The 15,073-nt window shown below is 35.2% G+C and overlaps 1 protein-coding gene across 12 annotated transcripts in view; it reads right to left on the bottom strand.

Annotated features, from left to right (window-relative positions):
• Positions 1-15,073, bottom strand: part of Dmd (dystrophin) — a 1,571,027-nt gene that overhangs the window by 372,766 nt on the left and 1,183,188 nt on the right. The window lies entirely within an intron of this gene.

The following is a 15,073-nucleotide window of genomic DNA, read 5'->3' as shown; positions in this document are numbered from 1 at the left end:
AATCAACAGCAAGAAATGTACAGAAATCACACAAGCACATGGTGAATGGAAAGTGCATTTGTGTTCCTTGAAGGAAAAAAATCAAGGAGGAATTTTGAAATTTTCCAGCACCATGTGGGAATAATAGCACAGCTTACTGCTAATCAGTTTCAAAAAGAAAGTTTTTATGAGTGATTGCATTGAAAATAAGAAAAACAAACAAACAAAAACAGGGATCTAAAATAAGTGAATGATGCTCCTTGAATTTTTATTAAAAATTTAAATAAAACAAGAAAGATAACAACTCACTAGGTTGCAAATTAAATCAAGAAGAAGACAAAACAACTTAAAAATATTAAGAACAGTCAATGAGATTGAAGTAGAAAGAAGCCTCCTAACAAAGAAAAGGTCTTAAAAAGGATTCAGTACTAATTCTACCAAACATTCAAAGAGCTAACATCATTGTTCCTCAAACTGTTTCTTAAACTAGAAAGGTAAGAAAAAATATTGAACTCATTCAATGACGCAAGAATTACACAGATACCAAGACTAAACAGGAACTAAATAAAGGTACAATACAATAGATCAATTCCCCAATGAACAGATTTAAAGATTCTTAATAACATTCTATAAACTGAATTCAAGAATGGATTAAGATCATACTCAGACATGTAGATCAATGAATTAGAAGACCAAAATATCTGGTAATGTGGCTTGAGCAACCTAATTTATGACAAAAAAAACCCACCAAACATACATGTTGAAAAAAATTGCCTTTTCAAAAACACTGCTAGGAAACTTGATCTTCATAAGCAGAAGATTAAAAATAGATCACTACTTCTCAAGTAACAGGACAACCAAATCTACCAAAGAACATAATGTAAAATTAAATATGAATGTGGAATTTAAATATGAAACTGAAATATTTACAAAAGAAATAGGGATCACACTTTAGGATATAGACGTCGGTTGCAATAAGCCTCCATAAGACCCAGTCTAGCACCAGTCAATTATGGTTCTGGAAGGACATCTGGAGTCCCCTTCACTCCTTACTGAACTATAGGCTACTAACATATTCTGAGAGAGAAGGGTTCCATTTTCTCTAGTTATATAAACCCTGGCTAGTTACAAATTCATTGTTATATGGGTGGCACAGATTAGGCTCAGTGAGTCATGAAAAAAATCCCAGACACACACACACATGTACGCACATATGTGTGTGTGTGATAGGACATGCAGGAAAAAGAAGAACTGAGAAAGGTGGGGTAAGATAGGTGGTAGAAGGGGTGAGTATAAAGAAAGTATACTCTATACACATAGGAACTTGACAACAAATTTAATAAATGTTATATTAAAAAGATATAGTCACAGGCAAGGAATTTATATAAAAAAGGATGCTTGTTACTCAAGAAATAATGCCAAGAAATTTACAAACAAGGTTACATGAAATAAAAAAATGAAAAGAATTGTCATACAAAAGAAGCAATTAAGTGAAAAGACATTCTGTAAAATAGGAGAAAATATTTGTTAGCAACAAATGACATTTGTTAGCAATGCAGTGACAGAGGATTGATATCTCGAGTAAACAAAGGACTAAAACGGCACAGGAAGAAAGCAAACAATTCACTAAACCAAGGGACTAATGAAATGAGCAGAAGATTCTCAAAAGATGAAACACAAATGACCAATAAATATACAAAAACGTGGCGAACTTCATTAGCCGCCAGAGAGACAAGAGCCCAAACTACACTCAGACTGATCTCAACTCCAGTATGACCAAACATTTTGTATGAAATTCTAAAAGAATTAATAAAATATTCTTAAATTAGAAAATAGATCTACTCTTTCTTTTTTTATTTACATTTCAGATGCCATCCCCTTTCCCCATTTCCCCTCCCTAGAAAACCCCTATCCCATGGCCCTTTATCCTTTTTCCTTTTATACATTTTTTAAAAATGTTAATCAAAGGCTTTATAAGTTTGATAATGTTCAATCAGAAGTGTAATCCAATACCCAACCTAGATATATAAACTATCTTTGACTGGTGGAGACTCGTGAAAATCTGCCTCCATGCCCCCCCCCCCCTCTCTCTGACTGATCCTGTAAAAGTGCCCATAACTACACAAATGGCAACAAATGCCTAGAATTAAGATAGTAATTGTCAGGAAAGAGTTAATTCAGAGTGAAATTCCAATTCAGAAGGTGTGGTCTACAAGATTATGGGGATGAAACATAGCTATGACATATATAGCCCAGTGTACTTGTCTTTGATGATCTGGCCTCAATCTATGGGCCTAGTTCATGCTTTATAAAAAGGGAGATCCCAATTAGGTGTATGTGTAGTAGTCATATGGGGTATGCTTTTCAACTTAGACATAGTCAGTTTTGCTCTCATGCTTGTATAAACATAATTTCAGGAATTGATCATGGGAAGGCTTGATTTGTGGTTTAATAAATGTTTCTCAAATAAATCTAAAACACATCCCTGGCAGATCATCATCATCAAAAAAATAGATGTATTATGGAGATACCTCTCTTGGGTATTTAGGTAAAGGACACCAAGATAACATCTCACAAACAATCCTGGGGATTAATATATATTTCAATAATATTCATAAACCCAGTTACAGAACTAATCTAGGCAATCAATAACAGAACAATGGATTTAAAATATGGTAAATATATACAATAGAATTTTTAATCCATAAAGGAGAATTAAGTTATGATATTTACAGGGAAATGATTATAACTGAAGATAAATCATATTAAGAATATTAAGCAAGGGTCAAAAGGCAAATACTAGGATGTTTTTCTTATTTGTGTTTCCTAGGTTTTTATACAGATATATAAATTTATATATATACACACATATACATACTTTTTTCCATATATATATATATGTGTGTGTGTGTGTGTGTTATTAACAGAAGTGTGTGAGTGTTACTATTACAGAAAAACTAACATAAGAAAAGGAGGAGGAGCAAAGCGTGTACAGAATTATGGAAAAAATATATACATACATATATAGTTGGTATAATTAGGATATATTATATACAATAAATATTTCACCACTGCAAATTGAAGTACAGGTAAGTAGATGTTTATCTAAGGCTATGTTAGATATTTTGAATTCAAATATTGCAAGCTAGAATAAAGCAGTTTTTGTAGTCATCAGAACTTGAAGGTAAGATACTATTGCAGATGATGCCACTCACATTGATTACAGGACAAGGATAAGTCAAGTTTGTACTGACAGGGATACTTTCTGTTGGTTAGTTTTCATAGAACTGGAAAGTGCTATGTTGGCTTCTAGGGAAAATTCCATCTCCACTCTTATCTTAAATGTGGATATTCCACTGCAGTAATGGCTAGTATGTTATTATACACTATTGTATGCTGTGGGTACAATAGTGGTACAAATATCATGTGGATAAACAAATTAACCATTTTCTATTTGGCTTTAGGGCCAGCTTCACAGGAAGAAATTCATGATTAGTAATGTAAATCCTACCAAGAATCCATGGTTTGGAATCTTAAAGGCCCTAATAAAAAACCTTGTAATAGTATGCCAAATAGACATAGTAACAAACTGCCCTCTAAGTTTGCACATCTATAACTACAGATTACTACAATTCTTAGACTTTATCATAATTTTTTGTACAGTGGATGGTGTTTAATGCAGAAATCTGAGTGGTCAAGGTATAGAAAACAAGTGTCAATTTTCAGCTAAAAATTGGACGTCTACATCACTCTCACACAAAGACACAAGGACCATTTCAGAAGATGGGGTAGAAAGACTGTAAAAGACAAAGGTCACAGAGAACTGGATTCATACACTTTCTTCTATATATGGCAAGTGTGCTATACTCATGAACCCACAGCATCTCTGGTTGCTTGCATAAGAAAAAGCTGGTCAAAATTCTAGCATGGAGGGGGAAGTAATTTATAAACCCCTACCATTAGGGGCAATGGACAGTTGATGGTTTCTGGAGGAGGGAGAGTCAAATTTGTTAAGGGTGTAGTTCTAAGTTGATGATGCTCCACTGGATAGTCCTACAGTGAGGAATATATAGGGAGCAATAATCAGATTTGATATAGTATTAAAAGGAAGACAGATAGTTGAAAGAATTGAATAGAGTACATATGATTAAAATATATTATATAAAAATTTTAATGACTTAGTAAAACATTTTTACTAATTCATGCATGTGTTTCAGTTGTTTTGCAATTTCCCTGGAGCTAAATTTTATCTACATTTCTATTAAAGTGTCAGTATCTTATTAGTGTTATTCTGAATGAAATCTGATGGATTGACTGTACATCATCTCCTCATTCAGCAGCAGAACTTACAAGAACCACCTTAAAATGCACTGTATTTTGAAGTAGCAGCTGCTCCTGATTTCAGAGTTCTGGCCTTGGCTAGGGGCAGAACGAGCCGCAGCTATCTATAAAGGTCATTATATATCTCAGAGACTGCTTATCCTTATTTGAGAGCTGTCAAGTTGGCTAACTACCTTTTCCTGTTCTCAACCTCTTATAATTACCATGACATAGGCTGATAAAATTATAACTATGATTTGGCACTTATAAGATTGTCAATAAATATTGCTAGACTAAAAAGAGAATATCCAGTTATAAAATGAGGGAATGCAATTGGTGTGTGTGTGTGTGTGTGTGTGTACGTTTGATTTAGATGGAAAGTTAACAGGCCTGCAGGCAAAATCCTCATATACTATGAATAATGATTCATAATGATACATGAGAGAATTAAAAATAATGCTTTGAACTTGGAGAAATCAGATCTTACTCTGAGCTTGTTCATGTGCTCAATATCTAAAGCTCTCTGAAAATTTTGAGGTATTGGCTGTAATTTTCAGTGACCCTAATAAACTTTGCTTTATTCAATGTTCTTCTTTCCTTCTTCCCTTCCTTCTCCCCTTCTTTCTTTCTATCCTGTCTTTCCTTCTTCCCTCCCTCCCTCCCTCCCTCCCTCCCTTCCTTCCTTCCTCCCTCCCTTCCTTCCTTTCTTTTTATTGGATATTTCATTTATTTACATTTCAGATGTTATCCTCTTTCCCCATTCCCCACCCTCAAAACCCCCCTATCTTATCCCCCTCCTCCTGCTTCTATGAGGATGTGCCCTCATCCACCCACGAACTCCTACCTCCCTGTCCTCTAATTTCCCCACACTGGGGCATCCAGCCTTCATGGGACCAAGGACCTCCTCTCTCACCTATGCCTGACAAGACCATCCTCCCCTACATATACAGATGGAGTCATGGGTCCCTCCCTATGTGCTCCCAGGCTGGTGGTTTAGACCCTGGGAGCTCTGGTTGGTTGGTATGAAGGGACTGAAGGGGTTTGCAACTCTATTGGAAGAGAGACAGACAATACCTGCCTTTTTCTTAATTTATTTCATTTTTATTTTCATTTATAGTCATAGCTGATCTGGCATAAACAGTGGTAGTTCTCCTTCTTGTGGCTTCTGAATGCTGTGCTTAGAGGTATATGCTTCTATGAATAGCCAACACAGTAGTCTATTAAAAGGAGATGTTTATCTTCAAACATTCCAATGTTTTTGAACCATGCTTGGAGACATTTAATCTACTTTATAGCATTTGGTTAAATAAGTGAATATCAGACCGATGATTAACATTTAGAATGATTTGATGGTGGTTTTACTCATTCAACAAATAACATACTAGCTTGAATGAGATGCCTTGCATGAGCTTCAGGAGTTTGAATACTTGATCTTAGGTTGGTGGCTACTTGGGGAGGGTTAAAAGGTATGGCCTTGCTGGAGGAGTATATCATGAGGGTAGTGGTGATGACAGTCTTTGAGGTTTCAAAACACTTGTGCCATTTAGAGTTAGGTCTCTCTCTGCTTCTTGTTTATAGTTCAAGATGTGAGTTCTCAGCTGTTGCTTCAGACAACTGCTGTCTGCTACTTCCATTCTACCATCATGGACTCTAACCTTCTTGGAATTGTTAGTCCAAAAGAATTTCGTTCTTCCATAAATTGCCTTGCCAATATAGAATACTTTATCACAGCAACCGAAAAGTAATTAGCATAAGTGGTTATGAAACATATATAAGCATGGATATTAAGATAATCCTATCTGTAATTTGATCAGCATTTAATAGTGTTGCCATGCTATATTATTGCTCTAGTTTTTATACTATTATTTTTACCTAGTTGGCATGCCTTCTGAATTAATTTTGTGTTTAAGAGTTGCTGAACACATTCGGCCATCTTCATGATTTGCTCATTGAAAAGGCCAATAAATTGAGTCCTGAATACATATGAAATAGTTTACCAAATGGTGACTTATGGTGACTCAATTCTCAAATAATTTAAAATCAAGATCTTAGAAAAGAGAAAGGGTGCAGAAATGTGGCACATGGCAGGATGGTGCCAAGAATGTAAACATATTTTATACTTGTTCATAAAATAAGAAAGACAGAGAAAAAGAAACAAAAATCAGGAAGACTGAACTTTCCCTTAGTGTTCACTTGAGCCAGCTAACATTAAAGAAGTTATCACAACAGGAGTGTGGGCTAAAAAGGTCAGTGTAATCTTTTAAAACTATGACAAGAATGCTTAACATTAGATCTATGCTTTATCAAAATTGAAGGGCAAGCACTAGAATTCTCAATTTATTCACCTTTCATAACTTAAATTTTACTTTGTGAGTAACAATTCCCCTAACATCTGCTAACTGTGTTCAGCTTTTTTGATTCTCTGATTCAGATTCTATGAGTATGGCTATGTAGCCATCTCTAAGTAAGGTGGGAAAAGCTGCATCTTAGTTTTATTTCACTATTGAATAAAACTGAAGCTAAAGAGTCAATGGGTCTTATAATCATAGAAATTGTTTAAGACAGGAAATAATATGAACATTTTAATTCATTTAGAAAGCTATCTAAATAAATTTGAATCAAAACTGAACATAAATTGTTCTGTTTCAAGACAGAAATGATTCTTTTTAAAATGTTGCTTTAAAACCGTTTCTGACTTTTTACTGGGAAATGTTTATTTTCCTTAAGAACATCTTGTTCATATTTATTTTCATGGAAATCTTTTAAAACATAAGTTTTGTTTTCTCAAATTGAGAATATGGAATAGAATAAAGTTGGACTCCTCACAGGTCTTTGATATTATCGTGGAATGGATTAGTGCCCACACACCATCTTGAACAGCTGTTTGACTTCAATCGTTAGGCTGGGCAATTTCCAAAATCCACTGGGGAAGTTATTTCCCACTGACAACAGAGTTGTTAAGTTTTGAGTTGACCTTAAGAAATCACTGGGGAAAAATCTAATCTGTTCCTATAGCCATTTAGAGAATTTAGTTTACAGTCATTGAACCTAAACTCTTAATATTGGCATTGATGGTAAATAAATGGATTATTAGAAAAACATTACAAATTAATCTACATCTATTTTTAATGATTCAATAAAAATTTGAGATTGCCAAATATAAGAGAAGTTTTGAATTATTCAATTTGTTCTGTCTTGTAACACAAGCCAGAAATGGAACTCCTGATTTGCTTCAACTGTATACATTCAAACAAGCTCACTTCTTAGTTACTGTCACCTACATAAGTGCCACTGTCTGTCTGCTATTTGTACAAGGAACAGGGTCCTGAGACTTTCTTCATTCCATATCCCATTCAAAATATATTTTATCAGGTCAACAACCATTGCAATATATCTTAATAGAATAACTTTTTAAAAACCAGATTTGTTATTTCTCTTCTAACTCAAGGTATTATTATGCCTTCTCTAGATGATTTTACCACCCCGCTTCTCCTGTTAGGCATACAAAAAGCAGCTGAATAACCTTCAAACAGACACATAGCATCCTATCATACCACTAGAGATCCCTCCAGTGAGTGATGTCTCACTATATGTAGAAAAAAATCCTCCTCCAAATCCTGATTAGATGGTTCTTGTTTCATTCTATAGCCAGCACAGCTTCTTGCTCCCATTTCCCATAGTAAAGACTGTCCATTTCACTGTGAATCCTCCAAATCTGTTTTTCCATGTGGGCTTCTCAAACTGATAATTGCTTTGTTCAGAATTCTCTACCCTCTCTTCAATCTTTGCTTACTAATTCAGATCTTTAATAAAACATTATATCCTCATATTTCTCTATTTTTAATTGATTTTTACTTTGTAGCATTTATTAATACCTGATATTATTTTATACATTAATTTATTACCTTCATGTATTTATTTCTCACTAAAATTTGATGTACATGGGGGTAGGGACTCACGATTCACTATTTTTTTTTTTTTTGGTTTTTCAAGACAGGGTTTCTCTGTGTAGCTCTGGCTGTCCTGGAACTCACACTGTAGATCAGGCTGGCTTTGAACTCAGAAATCCACCTGCCTCTGCCTCCCAAGTGCTGGGATTAAAGGCATGTGCCACCACTGTTCTGGTATGATTCACTTTTGTACCTTTGACCCCTGCCTTTTAGAAGACACTCAATGAGAAGTTTCTCATAGAATTGCTGAGCTCTTATACTGATAGTTATGATGATATAATTATTTTTAACAATATATTTGGGGGAGTAAATTTTCTACAATATATTTGGAGGGTAAATTAGCACAAGAAAAGATTGAAGGTTCATTTGTAATGAAATGATCTATATAAAATTGCTCGGTGAAGATAAAATGCTATACAAGTATTATACTTAAGAAAATTTGCCAAAATATCAAAATAAATTGACATAGTAGGGAAAAAAAGATTTGGGTGGTGAAATCAATCTGTATATTGTTCACATTCTCTCTTCTTATAGTCATTAAAGAAAAGCAGCAATTCCTAGATGGCTGCACTCTTACATTTTGATGATCTTGCTAGTTTGAAGATTTCCTCAAATGCCTAGAAATGCAATTCTAAAAATAAGTGTGAAGTTTCTTCTATTCAGCATCTTCATGTATGACTGCATAGAATATCACATTTATACAAAGCTTCCTCTATTAGTAGTAAAGAATAGATACAAAGATATCTAACGCCCACAGCATAGCTACTAAGACATAGTAGAACTGACGTTAACAAAAATGAATTTTGCAGGAGAGTTAAAATTCTTTAGAACTCCAAGAGTCAAGATTATTGACTGTGGGAATAAATCATTGTCTTCCAATCTTTTGTTGTTTTTCAGAGGTAAAGGGGAAGACTGTATTTAATAACACAGAAGTAACTCAGATTGGACCATTTCAAAAGACATTTTCTATTTCTGAAGAAAGAAACCACAGAGAACTCACCAAGCTAATGCATATACAAAATTGAAGCTGAAGTAGATAATAGAATTAATCTAAATAAATGTAAAATCTACTATGTGATTCGGGGATATTTTATTGAATTTCTAATTGTCAGCCTCACTTTGTGGTGGCATCTTTACAAATTGAACATGTATAATATATGACCTGACAAATGAAGAAGTAAACTACTTTATTTAAGCCTTTTCATTTGTCAACAGCATCCTGGCAATAATGGCTTTCTGTCCACTGTTTTAATAATGTATGTATTGATTACTTCCACCTAAATTGTAACCAGAAAAATCTCAGGAAGCTTTGAAGGTGTCCTTAATAGTCTCCAGGGAAGGGATTATACAGATTTTTAAATTGAAAGATGAAAACCTAAGAGCAAATAGTTTCATTAGTAAAAGTTCAAACAAAAAGCCATTACCTACAGTGTTCTTATAATCAAGATCTAATCTCCATTTGAATCTGGGATACAAAGATAGGACTTAAATAAGCTCCTGGTTTATTGCCGCTCTCTTTGGATGTTCCCCATTATGATTTGCTTTAAGACTCTCTCTAGGTTAATCAAAGAAGTAGACAAGTAATAAATATCACTTTAGTGGCTGCTCAAGTAAAACAAAGGAGGTCAGTTTTAAAAACTATATCTGGGCCAGAATAATACACACTAATTGAAAACGAGTCAGTCTAGTGAGTCAAGTAATTAGTAACTGTAAAAGCCAGGATAATATATTCCAAAGACCTAAAATTGGTCAGTTTGTGTTTGCTAAGGCACATTTGAGTTTTAATTATTTATAACACTTCACTACATATGGAGCGATATTTTATTAATTAGACTTCAGTGCCATACACTTAGAGTTGTTATGCTGCCCAGCTGGTTTGGGAAAGACAGATCTACTCTTATGGGTAAGAAAACTACTTTGAGAAGTGAAACAGCAGTTCTCAACAACTTGTGTGGAATATCTTGGCATTCTACCTACCGTAAAGTCATAGACCTCTTTATCACAGCAACTGAGAATGACTACATTATGATTGCAATTGTATGATTACTCTAAAGATAATAAAAAACACAAGCTCACCAATTTTAAGCATCTTTAGACAAAACAATATTAAAATGAACTATATATTTCATCATTGTTTCAACTTTTGGTAATTTAATGGGTTATGTACAGGTTCTGTACTGGCTAGTTTTATATCAACTTTAGAAAAACTTGAGCCATTTCGGAAGAGGGCACCTCAGTTGAAAAAAAAATACTTCTATAAGACTAGCCTGTAGGCAAGCTTGTAATACATTTTCTTTCTTTAAAACTATTTATCAGTTCTTTGTGAGTTTTATATCATGCACTCATCCTGCCCTCCATCATACTTACCCTCCACCTTTGCATGCTACACCCAACAGAGAAAAAAAATCTCATTGTGGAGAGTGTAGTGTGTCAAAAATATGTCCCAGAGTATACCCTGTTGTCCAAACATCTTTACTTAGAAATGTTCATTGCAATGAGTCATTCATATATTTTGAGGCCTCTGGCTTCTGGTACCCATCAATACTGGAAGCTCACTGGTACTCATGTCAGATATTCTGTTGTTGCCCCGTGTCATGGAGATCCTATATTTTTGGATCTGTAATACCAGCCCTATTGTGCTGTTGGGTTTGAGAGATGGCTCAGTGGATAAGAGTACTTGCTGCTCTTGCAGATGACCTAGCTTCAGTTTCCAGCACCCACGTAGAATTTACAAACATCCCTAACTCCTGTTCCAGAAGATCTGTCATCCCTTCTGACCTCTGTAGGCACTATGCATATATGTAATACATTTTTTTGATTGGTGGCTGATGAGGGAAGGCCCAGCTAGTTCACTGTGGATAGTGCCACCTTTAGGTTGGTGGTCCTGTGTGATATAAGAAAGTAAGCTGAGCAATCAGGAGTAGCAAGCAAGTAAGCTTTACTCCTCCATGTTCTCCATGGCATCAGCTCCTCCTTCTGGGCTCCTGACTGGGCTTCATTGGATCGTGGACTTTAAGCTATAAACTGAAATAAAACTTATTCCTCTCCAAGGTACTTTTGGAGATGGTGTTTTATCACAGCAATAGAAATCCTGACTAAGACAGGTTCCTGTCAAAAGCAGTCATCAAGGGCATTAATAGTTTACCACAACTAGTAAAAAAATGATTTTTAAAAGTGACACTGAAAATACATGGAGAATAAATTTATGATTCCAAGTGATCCATCCTGACACTCAGCCCTGCAGTCATATAAACAGCAATTGAATAACTAATCCAATAAAGACCCAGAAAAACCTGATCCTAGAAACATGGAAGGCAAACAGAAGTAAAAATCAAAACATACTTTTGAGTATATTTTAATGGGGTTTTATACTGACTCCATTTACTTTTGCTCCTTCTGAGTTCTGATGTTCTGACAGAAAACCCTGCTTCAAAGAATCTTCCTTTATTCTTTTTGTCCTGGCAGCAAGTGTGTTACTGTTGAGTAAGTCTTTGTAGCATACCTCTGAAAGAGCCACTGCAGAGTAAAACTGGATATAAAACTGAGCTTTCATCAATACCTAGGAGTGACAGATTCCTTGAAAATGGGCAATGTTTTGTGATATTTACCACCATAAAGATACCAAGATACCAGGTGTGTATTAGACAAAAATCACAAGTAAAGCTGTATGTCAAAGCAACTGAACACACTTTACCAAAGGATGCTTCCTTATTCAAATGTATGGTGATTGAATCTGAGTAACAGCAGAAGGAAAGTGAACATGGGAGAATAGAGGAACTCACATCACATTCGAAAACATTACAAGTGGGATAAAGCCCATAGGCATGCATCTGAGTGATCAATTACTCAAGCACATGTTACCTTTAACTCTAGCATCTCTCTCCATTGTCTCAACATATATGATTGTTCTGAATGGAGACAAAATTTAAGTACAAGCACTTGAAAAATTAGTAAGCTATCAGATCAAGTAGTCAGGGTCAGGAAAGCAGTAGTTACAACAAAATGTTAGAAAAGGGAATCATGGCAGTTCTTTTGACCCCATCTTTCTACTGCTAGACAAAATAGTAGTCACAATCTGTATTTATTTACTGTGTGCACTTTTCCAACGATTCATTTTCTTTAGCTTCCCAGCTATAATAAACTTATATGTTTTTGCAAAAATTAAGTGTCTACTGTATAATACAAAGAATTCTATTTAAAATGCTTATGCTTCTTTGGCAGAAGAGGAGGGGGAAGATCTTAAGAGACAGAGGTAGTAGATGATTCACAGGAAATAGAATCTTCCAGACACAATAGGATTGGTACATATAGGAATTGCATGTACTGTGTGGCAGCACATGCAAGACCTGCACAGGTTCAAATCAGACAGAATCCAAGCACTGATAATGAAAAGTAGACAAAACATCCTACTCTATCTAAGAAGATATTTGCGAAATTCCCATTGATAAAACTGAGCTTTCATCAATACCTAGGAGTGACAGAAAATGAAATCAGTTTTCTCCAATGGAATGACATTGGGCATATCATACAAAATCCATAGATGGCCCCATGCCCTAGAATTGATGACTAACTCTCTCTCTCCCTCCCTCCTTTCCTCCCCCTCTCTCTCTTCCTCCCCCTCTCTCTCCCTCCCTCTGTCTCTCGCCCCCCTCTCTCCCTCCCATTTTTTCTTGTCTACATTTTTTTTGTTTTGGCATTTTTGTCTTTTTGTACTTTGTAATGATTATTGTGGGGATTTTGCTTAATTCTTTTTTGAAATAGAGAAAAACATGAATTTGGGTTGGGAGGGAGGTGAAAAGAATTTGAGAGGGCTTATGGAAGGGGAGAGAAAACAATCTAAATATATTGTGTAAAAACACTTTTTTAAAACAACAAAAATATTCGTTTTTCTCAATGAATGTTATACATATATATCAATATTAGACTACTCAAAATTAGGACACATAAAAATACAGTGGTATTACACTTAAACGTGCTACAAAATTTAGTAACTTGAATTACATAAAAAGAAATAGCTTAAGAAACAGAAGCCTTTCTTAGCATTATCTTTCAAAGACCCAGTCTGTGCCTTCATATTTTTTTTTGTTTTTGTAAACTCTTGTGTCCTTTTCTCTGAAATAATATAAGCCTTTGCTTGACCTTTCTTTAAGATGCTACCATTGGCTGAGTCTCCAGTGAGATATTTCTTTTAAAGATTGAATATGCCAAAGTGTTATCACTTAACAAGATTTTTTCATTTGATTGTAAAATATTTTGGCTCACTGTTCATTTCTATTTATGGACCTTTTATTTCCATTTGGAAAAAAACAGTTATCAGTGTCTATTATGCATCATATACTCCACTAAGCTTTATGGTTTTGAAAAGTGAAGGAAATGAAATTTTGCCTTTCCCATTCAGAACCTTCTTGAGAAGAAAGAAATGTAATAAAGAAAGAAAGACAACAACAACAACAACAACAACAACAAAACAAACAATTGGCCAATGGTGAAAGATGATAGGGGAGGAATGACTCATTATTTTTAACATTTGAGAGATATTTATTCTTTTAATCTTATATAAATGGTATAAAATGGTGAGGAGAGGAAGCTAATAAATGAATTGGAGTTGATAATTCTCTTTCCCAAAGACAGAACACCTATCAAAAACGTCAATATCAGAAATGAGAAACCTTCTTTTGAGTTTTTGGTTCATGCCCCAGTTAGGGTTTCTGTGATAAAACACCCTGACCAAACCAAGTAGGGAGAAAATGGTTTATTTGGTTTATATTTTCATACTATAGTCACTAAAGGAAGTTAGGACAAGAATTGAAGCATGGTAGGGACATGGTGTCAGGAGCTGATGCAGAGGTCACAGAGGGGTGCTGTTTACTGGCTTTCTCCCCATGGCTTACTTAGCTTGCTTTCTTATTGAACCCAGGGCCATCAGCTCACTGATGGTCCTACCTATAAAGGGCCATGCCTTCCTGACTCACAAATTATGAAAATGCCCTATAGGCTTCCCTAGATCTTAATCTTATAGAGGTATTTTCTCAAATGAGGCAGGATTCTTATTCTCCAGTGACTCTAGATTGTATCAAGTCATAAAATTGGCCAGCGTAGTAAGGGTTGTCCAAGAGACTCCCAAACCTACAAGCTATTGCCCTTGGCTGCCCATTCCCAGGAGTGGAAGGCATGTCCTTACTGCTGAAGAGGCAAGCTATGTACTTCACAAAGAGGGCCCAGAGACCCCTAACCTGGAACTCTCCTGAAGGCCTCCTCCCTGAGGTCTAAACAAACAATCTTCCAAATCAGGGAAACAACCAACAGTTCTATCCAGTTTTGACATCTATGAATCACAACAATAGCCAACATTGCTCCATAACATTAATATTGTAATTGTGTCATATATGCCTTGGCAATAACTTATAGCTTTCTAATTGAAATGAAGAGATGTTAGACAAGAGGGAATCATACTAGGTTCTGGAAGCCTAGACAACTACCCAAGGCTAGTGAAGTCATGGATCGTGGAGGAGAAACTACATTCACCATTTTACTAAACCAGCCTAATCTCTAGCAACAATCTAAACATCTTTCCTTATACTCACAGACAAGCATAGTTTTCACCCATTACCAGGACAACTTCTCTTAGTAATAGACTGAGACAATAACAGAAAGCCACTACTGATCCAAATTCAGAGTTATAGAGCAACCCCTTCTCTGGTGGATATATCTACAAAATAGTCCAACACCCAAGGTTCAGTAAACCCTGCAGAAGATGGGGTAGAAAGATTGTAAGAACCAGAGAATCAGGGAGTTTGCAGTGATATTTTATCAATCAGTAATGT

The sequence above is a fragment of the Arvicanthis niloticus genome, chromosome X (assembly GCF_011762505.2).
Source record: "Arvicanthis niloticus isolate mArvNil1 chromosome X, mArvNil1.pat.X, whole genome shotgun sequence".
Classification (NCBI taxonomy): Eukaryota; Metazoa; Chordata; class Mammalia; order Rodentia; family Muridae; genus Arvicanthis; species Arvicanthis niloticus.
Note: the sequence above shows the minus strand (reverse complement) of the source record. Positions and strands in the feature narration are given on the sequence as shown.